Below are 5775 nucleotides of genomic sequence, written 5' to 3'. Positions count from 1 at the left end.
GGTCGCGCCGCTCACTGACACTAGCCTGAATGTGCCCGGGTACTGGGCAACGCCACTACTCACTACAGGTATGATTTTACAAGTACAGCACAGCAGCCTCCACCATCCGTGGCGCCTACGGTCAGGATGCCTGATATGGGAAGGTGCCGCTCCAGGGGTCCGTGCACAAATATGCCTATTTTTTAAACACTTCTACTTAGTGTTATAAGATATACACTTTTAGTCACTTATTTGTTATGGGTGATCTATGATTTCTATTTATGTCATTTCTTATTTTTCTTGATTGTGGTAAATTTTCGTGTTAGTGTTTGGGTTGCCTAGCAACAACATTGGCGCTCTTTTGGCCTATAATTGTTTGTTCCTCACATGGTGTTGTATCCCTGACGAAAGCTCCCGTGTGGAGCTGAAACGTTGGAATCAATAAACCTCTGATGCAAATACTTTTTGTTTGATCCAGTGATCTCTTCTTGCAAATCCTGTGTGTGCCGTCATTCGAGCCTATATATATATATATATATATATATATATATTAAAAAAGCAATATGTTAAATTCTAAACTATAAAATATGTACAAATTTCAGTGAGGATGAGTGTGGATATTAAGGGTTGTTGTCTTTTTCCCACCTACTCTTCATCCTCATCTTGAATGGCAACTCCTAGAATTAAAGAGAAATAACATTAGTCCACAATTATTTTCTTTAAAGCCACAATTTCAGACTGTACTGACCCCTGGTCATCTACAGAAGATGGTTCTGAGCAAACTGTCCTGTTGGTTCATCATAGAACAAAGTTACCCACTTACTATAGGATGTCCCATCACTCTCTGTATTTACCCAACTCAAAGATGAATGCATGAGATGGTATATTCAGCTGTATGTATATCTTGCACTTTGGGGCCAGGTGATTAGTCTACCACCTACCTGGACCTGCTTAAAAGTGGGTCCCTGGCCCCATAACTAAGTAGAATGGGCCCTAATGGAAATGAAGCCTAACCATGCCACTGATCCAACCCTTACTGTGCCCTTATAGCCCCCCCCAAACAACGTACCAACCAAACCCCAACAACTTCCCTGCAAGTTCTACCCCATGTGCAGCACTTAAATTGAACTTTTACCCCCTAGAGTATTCCCTGCCCCACTTATGGTGGCCCTGCCCACACGAAGAACATCATTGTAACTTCCTACCTTAGCTGGCTGGACTTCTTCCTCTGGAGTTGTGGGTTTAGCTGCACTGGGAGCAAACAGCTGGGCTGGCATTGGGGACATTGAAATAGAAGAAATCCCTCTGCCTTGCATGTTCCCTAATGGCCAAACCATGCTTGTGATGCCTTTTATGCCGCCATGCCCAATGTGTTGGGTTATCTTTCATTGCTTAGAGGGGAAAAATAGACATTTTATTTCAATTTGATTTAAGAATCACATTTCAGTCCAGCTCTGATAAAATGATATGACAGAATTCTGAAACCATCCATAATACTAGGCCACAAATTAGTCTTTGACTACAAAGCAATGTTAAGCAACTAAGCACATTCCTAGTACCACTTTATTGGTTCTTTTCCAGCTGTATGAATTATGGCCAAGTCTGTAAGAATCTGCTATTGACAACTCATCTATGTTCTGTTTGCAAACTCATCTTTTCTATATTCTATATTAGCCAAATGTTTCTTTAAATGTACAATGCAGTGACATCCATAAAGAACAAGGAAAGTGTAAATCTCTGTGGGATCCCTCATGTTAAAAAAACAGGGCCTGGAATTTTCTCCAGTGAGCGCTGCACTGCCATTTTCCAAGGGATCTTTTGTGGCTGTCCAAAGCCATTCTGCAAGCGCACTATAAGGTGGATGCAGCACAGGTGATTTTGATATTGGATTTTCCTAATTTTGAGGCAGTCAATTACTCGTCCCCATGTGCCCAGCTTATAAGTAGGAGCAGCAAGGCTCGAATACATCATGTGGGCAGCTCAGACTTGGAGGCAGACAGACTTCACTGCCTAAGGCACCAGAATTGCCCACCCCCCTGCCAAGGCTTACAAGTCAGGGAATAAGCAAAATATATAAAGGTGCAGTAATAGCCAAAGTTATGGTAATTGTCCTACACATGGGATAACAAGAGCAACAAAGTGCATTTGGGAAGTACACCTTATACCCATAAATGAGGCAAGAGGTCTGGGACTGTATATTGTTACTGCCAAAGTAATACTCACCTCCTTACAGGATGTTCTGCTCACCCAGGCCTTAAATCCCATCCTCGCCCACAACTCCAGTTTTCTGCTCCTCAGTTCCCGCTATTTTACCCAATATTCAAACCCGAGGCCCCAAAGGTAAATCAGGTAATGGAAGGGTGTCTCCTCTTCCATTTCATTGGCCAGAAACCTAAAAGTAGAATATGAAACATGAATATCCAGTGCAAATAACACAAATATACAATGCACATTTTGGTTAAAGGAAACCATATTCATTCTGTGTGGTAATGTAAAATTCATATTAAGGTACAGGTATGGGACCTGTTATCCAGAATGTTTGGGACCTAGGGTTTTCCTGTAATTTCCTGTGATTGGCAGGATTTCCCTCTGGCACCCTATGGCGACCTACTTCACTTTATGAAAATACGCTCCAATAGTCATTTCTGTAGAGGCTTGTGTCGCCTATAAACATGTTTTGTAATTACCGATTCCCTTTTGTATCGCATTTATGGTCTAAAGGAAAGATACTTACAGGGCAGCAAAAAAGTTCAAGGGGTTGTGCTCCTCCTTTTTGAGTTCAGCACGCTGGAGATAGACCTACACCATGGCCAGGACGTACTAAAGAGACAGAAATATAGAATGTTCAAGGTATTTAACATCCCTTACCTTGATTCAACATATTTAAGCCAGATCAGGTGTATTTCTTGTATAAATGCTTTCATTCTGCCCAATCATGAAATCTTATTTAAAAGAAGCCAGAGTCACTCATTAGTGTTAAATATATATGGAACCTAATATTTAAACATTCTTCTGGCTTATTTTGCAGCTCATTCCCATTGCAATGTGTTAATACAGAAATTACCTTATCTGTCATCTTCCTGCAGGTGTCTATTCCCAGGCCTCCTCTGATCTGTGGATGTTCTACAAAAAAAATATAAATGTAAATGCAAATGAAGGGACTTGTTGTAAAAAATCCATTTTACATTTTGCATTGCAAGAAAATTACACTCCGAGCACTTAAAATTGTTATTAGTGTTTTCCCTTAAGCCCTGTATTGGCTTCCAATGTTACTATTGCGTTTCACTGTCATTGCAGTATATACATCAAGCAGGTTTATACCATAACACTGCAAGATACTTGTAAGGGCCTTACCGGCTCGGCAGGGACGCCCGCCGCGCCGTCCGTCCAATGCGCCGGTCTCCTCTTAGTGTGCGCGCGCGCGCACTTCCGCATTTTTAAAGGCGCATGCGCACTGACGTCATGACGTCAGCGCGCAAAGGCGCGAAATTTAAACTATTTAAAGGGCCCTTTGCATCTGACTCATTGCCCGTGATAGGTTTTTACTCCTGGTGCCTGTTTTGTGCTTTATGCGTCCTGTTGCTCCTGTTTTGACCCTGCCTGGCTTTGACGACTCTGATTTCTGTATCCTGATCCATGCCTGTCCCTGACTACTGTTTCCGCCTCATCCTTCTGTTTGATTATCCGGTTTGACCCATTGCCTGCCTGACGATCCTAGTTATCTGCCCGCCTCGACCCAGCCTGTCTGACCACGTATTTGCCTACTCCTATCTGTACCGTGACCATTGGCCTTAAGACTTTCTACCGTCGTGCCCCATTGCTAGCCAGAACTCCTGCTCTGCACCTCTCGTATAAGTCCAGGTGGCATCCGAGTAGCTGAGGGCTCCTCCCAAAGCCAAAGGCGGTCACGCTACTGGTGAAGTACGAGCCGAGACCAGGGTGCTTGGCACTTGTTCTGGTATTGGGTGCCGACCGTGACAATACTTTAACCTTAAGTAAAATAATAATATAAATAATCCAGCCTGGAGGGGTAACGTTCTCAGGGTTCCAATGGCTGGGATTGGCTGCTCCTAGCATGATGGGAGCTGTGTCCCCCGGCATCAGTTGGACATCCCTGATCAGCCTGTCACCATGGCAGAGGAATGCTGAGTGCCATGTCAAGTATCCCCAGACACTGTTACAGGGCTTTACTTCAGCTGATTTCTGTTGGTTCTCAGGAGGCTGCTGGCCTGATGACCATTTATTATAGTACCATTGATTGTGGGTTGCCAAGAAGTATCGGTGCCAGCCGCAGTAACGCCCTCACTGGCATCTTCAGGTCTTTAAATTTCAGCAGCAACTCGGAAAAACTTTCACTCCCTGTACATAGGAAATAACAATATGGAAAGCAATGTCACTGTATCAGTTTAGTGTGAGTGCTACTCCTGGCTGTAAATGGACACTTCCCTGCTGCTGGCACCCTACTGGCACCTTATTAGCACAACGTACCCTTTTCCCTTCCATCTTGCAATGATTGCAGAGATAAACTTTGCTTTTTACTTATCTCCCCCCAAAGGGTAATGGCACACAGGGTGCCTTTTGCACTTTAAGCACAGTGTTTGTAAGTAGCAATATTACCCTCACAAAGTTCAGATAGGCTGATATAACCTTGCATGTATGTGTGTTCTTTGGTTAGTGTGTGAGCACAGTGCCTCAAACATGGACTTTACTACTTAAAATACCAGTTCAATATGGCATTACCCATTGGCACATACTGTACTATTAGATCATATATTTTTCATTAAAAGGCTTTACTTATTATTTACTTATTAACTGCACAGTGTTACCTCCTCAGCAACGAGTTACTGGCACATCTAGTGTCAATGCACCTTTTTCATGTCTGGGACTGGATTGTACATGTGCCATTAATGCTTCTAGAGAAGTAAACCAGCTACAGTAGGAAATGACACACAGTCTGGCCTACAGTGGGGTGGGTCTCACAGAAATGGAGGTAAAACCTGCTTCTCTTTGTGGGTTACAGTAATCTCACGTGAAAACGGCACCGAGGATAATATTTAGCATCTCCTGGTTTTTTGCAATTTCATTATATATCAGCTCATCAGCCTTTTATTCTGACAGTCCACTTCAGTTTCTTGTACAGATTACTATTGCTATGATTTTAAAGAGGTTGGTTCAACTTTAAGTTAACTTTTATTATGATGTAGAGAGTAATATTCTAAGACAATTTGCAATTAGTCTTTATTTTCTTATTTGTGTTTTGTAATTATTTCACTTTTTGTTCAGCAACTCTCCAGTTTGGAATTTTAGCAGCTCTCTGGTTGCTAGAGTTCAAATTACTTTAGCAACCAGGGAGTGGTTTGAATGAGAGACTGGAAAATTAATAGGAGAGAACCTAATAGATAAATAAGGAATAAAAGGTAACAATAACAACTAGAAAGGGAAGCTTGAGAACAAACTTCATGTTGGTTTGAAAAACGTAAAGTCGCTGAATGAAATCGGATCTGTTGTTGGCTCCACCAGTTTTTCTAACCTTGGACCACAGTTATATAGTAAAAACCACTGTGCAAAGTTTGAACCAGCCCTTTAACACTGACAAGACTGAACCTGAAGCAACATATTGAAATTAACTTTAAAAAGAAATGCTAATAACCAGTATTTGATTGTGGGCCTAACTTTCTGTCTCCTTCCATTGGCCTACCTGATCCTTATAACTACTATGTACAATCATTTCCTTTTACCTTGCAATCCTCCTTCTGACAGTTGCTTTGGCTCTGGCACAGAATGGTACACCAGAAA

The 5775-nt window shown here is 42.1% G+C and overlaps 1 long non-coding RNA gene across 1 annotated transcript; it reads right to left on the bottom strand.

Annotated features, from left to right (window-relative positions):
* Positions 1–4230: 4230 nt before the first annotated feature.
* On the bottom strand, positions 4231–5775 carry LOC116410883. The gene is made up of 2 exons (XR_004222707.1): positions 5718–5775; positions 4231–4338 (listed from the first exon to the last, which is right to left on the bottom strand). It is a non-coding gene; the product is annotated as an uncharacterized LOC116410883 (long non-coding RNA).

The sequence above is a fragment of the Xenopus tropicalis genome, chromosome 5 (assembly GCF_000004195.4).
Source record: "Xenopus tropicalis strain Nigerian chromosome 5, UCB_Xtro_10.0, whole genome shotgun sequence".
Classification (NCBI taxonomy): Eukaryota; Metazoa; Chordata; class Amphibia; order Anura; family Pipidae; genus Xenopus; species Xenopus tropicalis.
The sequence above is the reverse complement of the archived record's forward strand: the minus strand, read 5'-3'. Positions and strand labels throughout refer to the sequence as shown.